General features: G+C 35.5%; 1 long non-coding RNA gene across 2 annotated transcripts in view; it reads left to right on the top strand.

Annotated features, from left to right (window-relative positions):
• The window catches only part of LOC109267644 (uncharacterized), a 184,437-nt gene that overhangs the window by 100,994 nt on the left and 70,294 nt on the right, over window positions 1-13,149 (top strand). Inside the window, exons 6-7 of one of the 2 annotated variants that reach the window (XR_002080212.2) lie at window positions 4,980-5,169; window positions 5,261-6,775. The exons of the other annotated variant lie outside the window; for it this stretch is intronic. This is a non-coding gene — a long non-coding RNA (uncharacterized LOC109267644). Of the gene's footprint in view, window positions 1-4,979; window positions 5,170-5,260; window positions 6,776-13,149 lie in introns of those variants that run through there. 2 annotated transcript variants of the gene reach the window in all.

Here is a 13,149-nt window from a genome sequence, read left to right as displayed (position 1 = left end):
TTGTGTCTTATTAAGACTCCTTTAGTTACCTATTAGAGAACATAGTGAAGCTGGCTTAAACCAAAACCACAAGAGTTATTAGATTAGCAGAGAGCTACTTTCTGGAATATAAGGGGAGGAATGAGTCTTTCCTCCAGATAGATGTAAAGTAATCAGAAACATTGGAGGTATTTTCTCTCTGCTTTTTGACTTCTTTCTTTTTTCTTTCTACACATTATGATTGCACTATTATGCTTCTTGGTGATCTTAACAAAATGTTGCCAGTACAACACTCCTGAGTTTATATACTGTGTGTATATATATATATTCATAAACCTTGGATTATGAGTAACTTGTTCTGTGACTGTTCTGCAAGATGAGCAAACATTTCTAAGAAAATTTAACTTGATAAATGAATGATGTCTTGCAATCTGAGTAGTATGTGACAATGAATGTCACATGATCACAACTGAGTCAATGGTTCTTGAAATTCTCTTTGATATACAAGTGCTATGGATTACAAGCATGTTTCTGGAATGAATTATGCTCTCATACCAAGGTTTTACTGTATATATACTGTATAAATACAGTATATATGCAGTATACACACACACACACACACACACACACATGCACATATATGTATAATATAAATATGCCTTAGTGCCAAACATACAGAAACCAATTAGCTGATTTCTTACCTGTGTTTAAATGTTGCAATACAAGTGCTCTCTATTATGAATATATCTGCCTTTTCAAAATTATCAGGTTTAACTTATTTGAAAGTAACTTATTTGGCATTTTTGCATTTATGATATTCAGGGATTTGGTATTTTGATTCATGTAACTTTTAAAAAAAAATTTTAATGCGTGTTTTTGAGAGAGACAGAGATAGAGTGTGAATTGGGGAGGGGCAGAGAGAGAGGGAGACACCGAATCTGAAACAGGCTCCAGGGTCTGAGCTGTCAGCACAGATCCCAACACAGGGTTCAAACTCACGGACTGTGAGATCATGACCTGAGCTGAAGTCAGATGCCCAACCGACTGAGCCACTCAAGTGTCCCGATTCATGTAACTTTTAAATAGTAAAATAATTGTAAAGAAAATGAGACAAATACTTGAATTGTTACTAGTTTGTTGGGCAATGTACTTGAATAATGTGTGTATTTAATATGCCTACATTTCTGTGTGTATGGAGTTTATATTGGTGAGAATGTAAGACCCATTAATTTCTCCAGAAATAGTATTAAAATATCCTTTGTTAACATGATGTTTGTTATATTGACTACTATGTAACTAAAATGAGTACAACTCTGTACATTTGATTAAAGATATAATCTTTATATCTTTATAAACTAGCACAGTTCATATAGTTTTTAAATAGTGTGTAGTAAAAACTTTTGGAGTCTCAAGTCCTATACACAGAAGAGTGTTACACATTCTTCTATTGATCCACAAACTCTCTTGAATTAGTGTATGTTTAATTATTACACCAATAGAAATCATGAATTATAACTATAAACTGGTTGATGTTTTAGCATTTACTAATTTAAAATTTGCTTGGGTTGTTCAGTATAAATCTTAATATAGAGAAAGTCAGACTTCAAGATCTGTCAAAAAAAAAGTTCAAGTTCTTTCACAGTTAAAATGCTACTTTAATTGTTGTGAAGAAAATAAGACACATGTGCAGAAAGCCCTTAGAAGAACCGAAGCATTCACCTCTAGCTGATCTCTAGTCTCAATGCAAGTGGAAAATGAAGACTAAGGCAGAATTTTATTTTCTTAAAATTTTTTTAATGTCTATTTTTTTTTTTTTTGAGAGAGAGAGAGACAGAGTGTGAGTGGGTAAGGGACAGAAAGAGAGGGAGACACAGAATGTGAAGCAGGCTCCAGTCTCTGAGCTATCAGCACAGGACTCAACATGGGGCTCAAACCCACAGGCCATGACATCATGACCTGAGCAGAAGTTGGATGCTTAACCTACTGAGCCATGCAGATGCCTCTAAGGCAGAGTTTAAGGAGCATGGCTAAGTGTTGAAGGAGTGTCCCAACATAGAGCCAATCTGCAAAAGCTCTTACCTTTGCTTTCGTTTATTTTGCAATAGGTATTCAAAGAAATCTCTGTCAAACTTTTTGTGTATGTGTTCTCTCTCTCTTTTCCTCTCTGTCTCAGCTCTTCAAGTACAAGAAAATATCTGTGAAAACACAGGCTGAACACAAAGCTAAAGGAATAGATACTTCAGAAACCATGCATTGAAATGAATACAGACTTTACAAAAATACTTTATGAAATTGGGACACTTGGGTGGCTCAGTCAGTTGAGAATCCAACTTTGGCTCAGGTCATGATCTCACAGTTGTTGGGTTCGAGCCCCACATCAGGCTCTGCATTGACAGTTCAAAGCCTGTAACCTGCTTCACATTCTGTGTCTCTCTGCCCCCCACCCACTTGTGCACGTGCTCTCTCTGAAAAATAAATACATAAACATTAAAAAAATTCTTTATGAAAATTACTTAACAAGGAAACAGCCATAGCCTACAGCAAACAACAAAACAAAAACTGAAGAATAGGAGAATATGATTTCTAGAGTCTCCATATTAAAATACTCAAATTTCTAGTTTAAACAAAAAATATGAATAACGAAGAATGAAGACTATATGGCCCATATACAGAAGAAACTGTTCCTGAAGGAAGATAGATCAGAATTATTATACAAAAACGTTAAATCAATGTCTTAAATATGTTCAAAGAGCTAAGGAGATCCTAGATAAAGAAGTATAGGCAACCGGAAGGAAAATGTATGATCAAATAGAGAACATCAATAAAGAGAAAGCAAACCAAATAGAATTTCTGGGCCTTAAAAGTTTGACAAATGAAATTCACTACTAGAGGATTTCAATAGCCAATTTTAGCAGACAGAAGAAAGAATCAGTGACTTGATGATGGTGAATTGAAATTATCTGGTCTTGGGAACAGAAAGAAAATATAAAAATGATGAATAAAGACTTGTGAGACACGGTTAGTGAACCAAGAGTAGCATAATCACAATCCCAGAAGGAAAGAAGAGAAAGAGTAGGGTAGAAAGAATATTCCAAGAAATGACTAAGATATGATCAAAGACATGTATCTATTCTTTCAGGAAGCTAAATGAAATCCAAAAAGGATAAATACAAAGAGATCCATGCCAAGGTACATTATAATCAAATTATTGACGGTCAAGGACAAAAGAAGAAGCAGTGTGAGAACAGTGACTCATCATGTACTGGGGTGGGGGATGGGGCCTGGGGAGTGGGTGGAATCCTTAATAAGATTAATTGCAGATTTCTCATCAGAAGCCATGGAGGCTAGAAAGGAGTGGGATGGAATTTTTAAAGTGTTGAAAGAAAAGTAGGAAAAAAGAACTGTCAAGAATTCTGTATGTGGCCAAACTATCCTTCAAAAATGAGGATGAAATTAAGACATCCAGATTAAAGAAAAAAAAAAAAAGCTAAAGGAATTCCTTGCAAGTAGACCTGTCCTACAAGAAATGCTAAAGTTTGTCCTTCAGACTTAAACAAAAGGATAATAGACAGTAATTTGAAGCCATATAAAGAAATAAAGAACTCTGGTAAATGTAACTACATAATAAATATAAAGTCTGGTATTATTGTGTTTTTGGTTTGTAACTGTTTTCTTTATTTTCTACATAATGTAAATGATAAATACATAAACTAATGTTATAAATCTATGATAATGTGAAAGTAATATATAAAGATGTAATTTGTGACAGCAACAGCATAAAGAGGTATGTGCACAAGGTCATGGGTAAATATTAAATACATATTACCAAGTTCAAGAAGCAATCTGAAAAGCCTTCTGTATGACTCCAACTATATGACATCTTGGAAAAGGCAAAACTATTGAGACAAGAAAAAGGATCAGTGGTTGATAGGTGTTAGGGAGGAGAGAAGGATAAATTAGTGGAGCATAAAACATTTTTATGCAGTGGAACTACTCTGTACAATATTATAATGTTGGGTACTTGTCATTATACATTTATCAAAACTCATAGAGAATCAACACCAGGAGAGAGCTCTAATGTAAACTATGGATTTTGGGTGATGGTGATATGCCAGTATGGGTTGATAAATTGTAACAAGGGTACTGTTCTGGTGGGGGATTTTGACAGTGGGAGAGCCTGCATCTATGTGGACAACCGGGACAGTGGGAAATCTCTACACCTTCTGCTCAATTTTGCTATGAACTTAAAACTTCCCTAAAATATAAAGTCTATTAAAAAATGTGTGACATAAAGCCAAAACAATGTTTTAAAAAATTGAACTAAAACTACAGAGGCAAATAATGATTATATTTTAATAAGAGATTTGTCACTTGTTTTTGGTAGCAAAAAGTGAGGGATTTCATGGAGGCCAAGGTAAAGGAGAAGAAACCACACAGAGCAAATAAAAATCTCTCACAGAAAAAGATGATGTCTTATATTCACCCCAGGGCAACCAAGTGAAAGCATATAATGCAGCCTCCCTGGTTTCAGTTCTGAAGGCCAAACATAGATATCCCATTGGGAGAGAAATGAAACAATCTCGCCTTGCCCTGCTGTGAGCCTTCTCTCTGTAAAACCAACATCAAGTTGTAATTAGAAGTACCCTAGGTTGGATGACTTTGAAAATAGGGCCCTTCTTCCATAGCAACACAAAAGGCACTCTTTCCATGAGTATACCTTGGAAATAGCATATTCTCAATAAGCACCACAGCAACATGCACCCTAATCCTTGTATCCAAGAAATCAGATAGTTTCTAAGTGGTTGCTAACAAGCCAGCAGTAATTTTTATTTTTGTCTAACATCATGTAAGAGTGGAGGGATTTGAAGGTATAACCTTTGCTGTTTACAACAACGATTTCTTTTCTAGATATAAGTGCTTACTTGGTCATTATAATAGCAGTATGCTTAAGAAAATGTAAAAATACATAAGGAAAAAGCTGACAGTTCTCTTTCTCTTAGATTTACACAGCTGGTTCTTAGAGCAGCAGTGGACCTCTTGCATCAATTTGAGTGTTGATTTCAATCAACATTGATTGCCCAGTCTGGACCATTAAGCGCATAAGCTGATTTCAGAGAAATGAAATATGATGGATGTAGAAATCAGAGTGGGAAAACTCAAGAACAACAGGAAGAAATCAAGGGTCCTAAAGTAAACAAACCCATTTACAACTCTTTACTAATTAGCATTTTTTTTCTTTTAAGTTCAGCAGTTTTGTTGATTGTTCTTTTCTTCTTTACAGAATCTGAATCTAGAGAATCTGAAATGCAATGCTTCCTAAGAACTATATAATGGTAAAGAAATTCATAGCATTCCTAGTAACATTCCCCATAATGCAAGTTCTGAGTACACAGGGAAGCAAGAGGAGGCAGTACAGAGAAACCCACAGAGGGAAGAGGGAACACTTAGACATTTGGGGGCCAGTGAAATTTTGTTCACTTTAGGATAATGCTTTCATTTCCCTCATAATCTGAAATTTAAATATCCTTTTTAAAGCCAGTCAAGTATCTTCCCTACTTATGTACTTAGTTTTCTTCAAACAATAGGGTACAACTGTTTAGCGATCCCTGAAACCCATCACCCTTTCATTAACAATCAATAACAACAAAAATAGAAATAGAAGGCATTAGGCATTTAGAATTTAAGTGAGTTTACAATGAGATTAAATGTACGTGTTATACCAGTTACCCTACATATTTTATCCTATTCCCACACAAGCTTAAAACAGCAACAGAGAAAGAGAATGAGGGTCCACAAATTAGGTAAAAGGCAGGGAAGACAAAGAGAAAGATACTTAAAAAGAGAGTTTTCAGCAGTTTGCATGGCAGTCTTCATATTTTTCCAATGCAACAGAAAGCTATCTACTATTTTAACATATACAAGAAGTAAAAGGCAAGTCTCAAAGAGCTTGAAAACTATTTAGTGGTTTACAAGAAGTCATTTTCAGTACTTTTATTTCTGTGTTACAGGCTGTTATATCCTTCTGGATATTTCCCTCACTTCATCAGAAGAGACAGGGATTCTTTATTTCCATGTTAATATTCTGTTCTTAATAGCCTGTTTATATTCCTCAGATCTATAAATGTCCTCAACCTTTCATTCCTTATTTCAGTAATATGGAGCACATACATTTAACTAAAGTCATAACTTTAATCTTTATGTTGCACAATTATAACACAGTTTTGGTTTAATGAATTATAAAATCTTGAATAGCATAAGGTATAGGCAGGCTTATTTTTGCAAAATATATTTGTGACTCTTCACTGAACATTTAAAAATATGGATTCAAAAATTGTAGTGGGATTGCAGTTTACTGAAATGAACTCAGATATATACAGAAAAAGAAAATTTTCTTTCCTTAAGAGCTGAGCCGATCTCTTTTATGAGCCATCACAGAGCTCTATTAGTAGAGAAATGAGTCTTTACCATTTTAAATAATCTTTTGATTGAAATATTCTTCTTTCATTATAAATGATTCTTTTGGATAACTAGATATGTAGTTAATCCTTCAGAGTTCCATCGTTTCCGTTTCTCCAAAATGACAGATAGATATATGAAGTGAATCACATGACTAGTGATTGGTCCTGACTATAGCCTGGGATTAAGTGGAGGGGATGCCAGTCAAAGCATCTACACCTGCCCTCTCCACATTGTCCTGGATTCCTTTCAATTAGGTGACTGTGTACAAAGTTTAAATATTCTAAGAGGGAAATGGGAGGGTAAAAGTGGCTTTGCCTTTTTGAAACTATCTTTGCAATTCATCAATCATCATTTACATGACATTGATTAATTAGAAATAAGTCATTAAGGCCAGGTCATATTTTTTTTTAATTTTTTTAATGTTTATTTTTTTTATTTTTGAGAGCAAGAGAGAGCACACGTGAGAGAGGGGTAGAGAGAGAGGGAGACACAGAATCTGAAGCAGGCTCCAGGCTCTGAGCTGTCAGCACAGAGCCCAATGCGGGACTCAAACCCATGAACTGTGAGATCATGACCTGAGCCAAAGTCGGACCCTCAACCGACTGAGCCACCCAGGCACCCCAGGTCAGGTCATATTTTAAAGAAGGGAAATTAGAATCCATCTTTTGATGGAGAGAAATGCCAATGAGTTTGCCATAATCTGCCATCTATTTGTATTCTTCCCACATGTGAAGTTTACTAACCCATCTCTCATGACCCCAGGAAAGTCTCATTTATTATGGAATTATGTTCAGCTTAAAGCTCAACATTTCATCATCTAAATTTATCCAGATGTAGATGAGTCTTTTCAGGTACAATACCTTCAGTGGAGCCCCTCCAGAACAATCCCCCTGTGTCTGAAGACCTGGTAACTTAAAAGACAAATGATGTACTCCTTTGCAGCACCGCCACCTCCTGCCACTGCCCCCCGCCCCAACCCCGGCCAAATAATATTAAGATGGTGAGGTTGGCCTAGGATTGGCTATTATGGACCATCCCATTCAAAAAGGGGAACACCCACAGATTATATACATACAACAAATTTAAAATCCAGCCAAGACCATGCTCCATGCTTTTTGATTAGGGCTCAATTCTATGGGCTGGGAGTGATTCTGGATGGCTCTTGGATGCACCTTCAAGTTCTTGATTCTACTGTCTGCATTCTCATTTCTTTTCCATTAGAAATGATTAGTATTTGCATGGGGCACCTGGGTGGCTCAGTGGGTTGAGCATCTGACTTCCTTTCTGGTCATATCTCATGGTTAGTGGGCTTGAGCCCCACATCAGGGTATTGCTGTCAGCCTGTCAGTGCAGAGTCTGCTTCAGATCCTCTGTCCCCCAATCTCTGCCCCTCCCCCACCTGTGTGCTCCCCCAAATAAATACATCTTTAGAAAAAAAAAAAGAAATGATTAGGATTTGGAGTTGAACAGTTTTCTCAGCATGTGCCACGCCCATACTAGTTAAAGGTCAATAGACTATTTTGTTTTGCCTCTGTGTTAGTTCAAGCTGGTAATGTTTCACCAATATGTTCTCTCAAAATTCTTGCAGGTTTTCTGTATCAATAACATTTGTTCCCGCAAACAAAAGCTGCACTCACCAATCTCATCAACATAAGTTCATTCCTATTGTTAAAAAGTAAACTGAGGTGCATTAAAATGTTTAGAGTTTCTATGGCTCTTGAATTTGAGCCCTGAGTCCAGCTCTGTGCTGACAGCTTGGAACCTGGAATCTGCTTTGGATTCTGTGTCTCCCTCTCTCTCTGCCCCTCCCCTGCTCACACACACTCTCTCTCTCTCTCTCCCAAAAATAAATAAACATTAAAAAAAACATAAAAAATAAACATTCAAATCAAACATTGATTTGAATTGGGCAGTGCCCAACAGAAAGTGGTTAGGGGTGCTCCACTGACAAGAGCTAGGAACAAGTTTGCTATAGAGAACACACAGAAGCAAAACAAAGCAATTATTTGATTCATTCTAGTGTAAGCAATCGCCTTATTTGAGACAGCCTTGTTGGCTACGATTGGTTGTTCTTAATTTTCACTTTCTTGGATTTGAGCATATTGACTCTGACTTACGTTTGCTTATATAGGCTACCAAGATGTTAGAGTCACTTGTCTAATGGCCTCCTTGTTTAATTCTTTAACACTATCTTTGGCTTCCTGTACGGTTGTGAGGACAGGCCCTATTATGTAATAAAGAACATGAGTGGGACATGGCAGTAAGATGTTAAGAGCGACTGTTGTCTATTTGAAACCACAATAAGTATATCTGTGATATACTTACGGTCTTGCCCTGAGAATCTTCTGTAGACTGTATTTTCCTGATAATGCCTTGAATTTGATATCAGCTCAAAAAACATTTTTTTTTTATTTTTTAGAATCATTTGCTAACTGCAGAGTATGTAGATGCCAAATGGTTTTATTGTCAAACCAAAACCTGAGAGTTCTGTTTCCTTTATGCAAAAAAAAAAAAAAAAAGTTTTCTTTATGCTGTCTTCTTTTATGTTTTCATGTGAGCAACTAGAAGAAACCAGATGGCAACTTTAACACTCTATCTGGAATATTCTTAATTAGATCATCAAGTTCATTTTTTTTTAAATTTTTCATGTTAACAAAGGTGACTATCATTAAACTTCCCACCTTCCAATAACATTTTTCTCATGTTCCTTTTGTCTCCCAACAACATCCTTCTCAAGGGCCACCAAGCCTCTGTTCACAGTGTCTGTGACTCTCAGTGTCCTTTTAGTTTCTCCCACCACCTGGGCCTAAGCCATCTCTCCCATTCAAAGTGTTTCGCTATTATAGCACCACTCCTGGTAACTAAATTCATTCTGGGTATGTATTTCTGTGAGGCAAACTAGTGCAATATTGAGTGTTTGGAGGAATTATTTTTAAATCTTTAAAAACTGTTTATTTATTTTTTTAGGGATAGAGAGACAGAGCACAAGCTGGAGTGGGGGGAGAGATAGAGGGAGACACAGAATCCAAAGCAGGCTCCAGGCTCTGACCTGTCAACACAGAGCCCAACGTGGGACTCAAACCCACAAACCGTGAGATCATGACCCGAGCTGAAGTCTGGCGCTTAACTGACTGAGCCACCCAGGTGCCCCATTTGCTTTTTTAAAATCACAGATCTTCAATTTGAGCAAGGCTTTGAGGATACAGCTTATTTTGCTTCCTTCAGCATTAGGTTGGAATTACTGGATGCTAGATGGATGCAGGAATGATCTGAAGCCTGATTCATCACGTATCTCCTGGTCGATGTTGGCTGTAAATTATTAACAAAGGTTGTACTACAGTGTAATATGACACGTGACCTCTCTGTGTGGCTTGGGCACCTTGCAACATGGTTGGGTTGCCAACATGAATGTCCTAAAAGAAAGAATTAGACCTTTCCTAATCTAGTATCAACAGTCAAACAGTTTCTCTTTTGTTAATTCTACTTATTAGCAGAGGTTCACACAGGCTAGCCTATATTTAAGTGGAAGAAAAATAAATTCCACTATCTGATAGACAAATATAAAGGAGTTTGCAGGCATGTTTTAAAACCAGACTCCTAATCGTGACTATAATATAATTTTCTCTTTTATACTTCCAGTCCTGGTTCTTGCTGGGCTAAGGAGCATAAAGCATTTAGATATACTTCTCTCCATTAAATATTACTTTTGAGACTATTCAAATATCTCTTTTTTATGTAATCAAATTTAAAATTTGACCCATTCTCTCTTTTTCTATTTCTGCCATAACAACTAAAATAATGGCAGCACACCTCCTGAAGAAGATAAACAATGATACTCAGAGAGATGATCAAGTAACAGCAATGAAAGGGTAAATCCATGTTCATATATTTCAATTTATTTTTCCTGTTACAGTTCAAGAATAACTCTTAAGAATATGACAGAGAGAATAAAAGCAGGGATAGACAAATGAATGTCAGAATGTCAGACAAACAGATGTTTTCCTGGACTCCATGGTGTCCACACACATGGAGAGTTGGGATACTAGTTTGAATCCCAGAAACTGGTTTTAAGACCCTCTTTTAAGATACTGTAAAAATGACAATGGGAAGCAGGTAAAGGGATGAATATATAGATCTTTGAAACCCAAGCAAAAGTTCAAAATTGGTCTAATGCATATAGTAAAGGTGTCAATGCAATTTTTGTGGGGGAAGGAAAGGTGTTTTTTTTTCCCCCAACAAATGTTACTGGAACAACTAGATAGCCCATACTGCAAAAATAAACTTTGATCTCCTTCTTCAAGTCACACACACACACACCCACAATGATGGCAGATAAAATATAACTGTAAATGTAGAAGCTAAAATCATAAGGCCTCTTAAACATATGACTATATTTGTGAACTTGTGTTCAGGATTTCTTAAATAAAATGGTAAAAGCATTAGCCATAAAGAAAAATAATTAGATCTGATTAACATTAAAAACAACTGGTTATTCATGATGACTGTAGCTAACAGTATGGTTTTGTATATTTGGAAGTTGCTAAGAGTATAGATCTTAAGAGTCACCACAAGAAAAAAAATTGTAACTTCGTGATGGGATGTAGGTTAACTAAATTTATGGTGGTAATTATTTTACAACATATATCATAATTTATATTGTATAAATTAAACATATGCAATGTTATATGTCAGTTATATCAAAAAAACTAGAGAAGAACTGAAAAAATTAAAAAAAATTAAAACTGGTTATTGAATGACTGCATTAATAAAATGAAAACTTAAGCCATATTTATAATCCATGTGCCTGACTGACAGTGAACTTGTATTCAGGATGTATACTGTCCATCACAGTTCAGGCTTCCGACCCCAGCACTAGCTCCCATGAAGGTTTTTACTCCTATGTTTCTTCTCTAGTAAGTTATTCTTCTCAGTATGTGCCAGTTTTCCTCCAATTTTGAGGGCAGTGTTTTTCCCTGTAACTTCACTTCAGTGATGGATCTAAGAAGAGTTGTTGATTTTCTAGTTTCTTCAACTTTTTACTTCTTAAGATGGAATAACAACTTATAAACTCTGCATGCCAGGCCAAAAGGTCTTATATTTTATTAGGTAAAATTTTTACTGCTGCTTCTAAAAACAAAAAATCAAACCAAACAAAAACGAAAACAAAAACCTCTTGTCCTTTCTGCTCTTCCTGCCCAGTGAACAATTATTATTTTGTTTTCTTATGAATACAACGATTTTTGTTTTTAATTTGTGAAGATTGGTTTATTTTTCCTGGCTAAAACCACTAAGTTACTTATATCTCATCAATAGCCAAAATGTATGCTTATAACAATTAAAAAAATATATAGTATATATCACTAAAAATAACTAATTCTGTGATATAAGGAATCAAAGTTGAACTTTAATAAAATTATTAGTAGTAATCTCAGTTTATATTCTGACAGATAATAACATTGGTCATAAACTAATGCAACTCTTTTTAAAACCCCATTACTATCAGGGCCCCTGGGTGGCTCAGTCAGATACAATTGCCTCTGTGCTCATTTCCCTTATATTTTTAAGTTTTAATACAGTTGTACTGTATTACTAAATATGAAAATAAGCTATGGGACACCTATGGCTTAATCAGGTGAGTATATGGCTCTTGATTTTGGCTCAGATCATCATCCAAGGGTCAGTGGGATTGAGCCTCTTATCAGGCTTTGTACTGAGTGTGGAGCCTGCTTAAAATTCTCTCTCAATCTCTCTCCATCTGCCTCTGTTCTTCTCCTCTGCTGAGGTGCTCTCTCTCTCTCTCTCTCTCTGAATTAAAAAATAAAATAAAATAAGTCTCATTTGTATACTACCATAAGTTTGTATGGTGCTTTCAAATGCATTTCCTAATGTATTTCTCACATTTAATCTATAGTTTGTTTTGGAATTTCCACCTAAATTTGGAATTTCCTCCTCAGATAAACTGAGGATCTGAAAAGCGAACTAACCTACGTTAGGTCCCAGAGCTCCTAAAATTTAGATATTTTATCTCAATATTCTGATGATCTGACTTCTGCAGGTCTTTATTTCCCCTGTCAACTTAATGTTATGTATGTAAAGACTTTCCTTTCAGTTAGATAAATGGGTGTTTCCATGGAATATAAGAGGGAACCCATGAAAGACTTTGACGTTTTATATATTTTCTATCACCCCTGACTGGAGCTTATTCCATTATTGGCAAATGTGCAGTTGAATAAATTAATTGTTCCATAATCCCTTGTTAAGTCACTTGGCAAAGAACCTTTATCAATTTGATTCCTCTAAGTTGATAGGAATCAGTTACTAATTTAGCAATGATTTGAAAGACTAGGTTATAGGACATGTATGTTATGATAGAAAGGAATAAAGTTAGGTCAGGATTTGGGGCTAGTACTATCAAAGTGAAGTTTTGTGAAAGAGGCACCTGAAAAACATCAAGCTCTGGTCAGGAGGAGAAAAATTAATGAAAAACATGGGAAAGAATGTTGAGGATAATATATATAGACCTTAAAATTCTGCCTAGTATTAACCCTAGGTGAGTGCACATATACAAACGCAAATATATTTGAATTATATTTTTATATTCTGTATATGATTAATATATTAATATATAATGTATAAATTTTATATGAATTTACATATAATTATATGCCATTTATGTATTACATATTTTTATATGCATTAAAGGGACAGTAT

This window comes from Panthera pardus, unplaced genomic scaffold, assembly GCF_024362965.1.
Source record: "Panthera pardus isolate Hobbes unplaced genomic scaffold, ASM2436296v1 HiC_scaffold_2, whole genome shotgun sequence".
Lineage (NCBI taxonomy): Eukaryota > Metazoa > Chordata > Mammalia > Carnivora > Felidae > Panthera > Panthera pardus.
The sequence above is the reverse complement of the archived record's forward strand: the minus strand, read 5'-3'. Positions and strand labels throughout refer to the sequence as shown.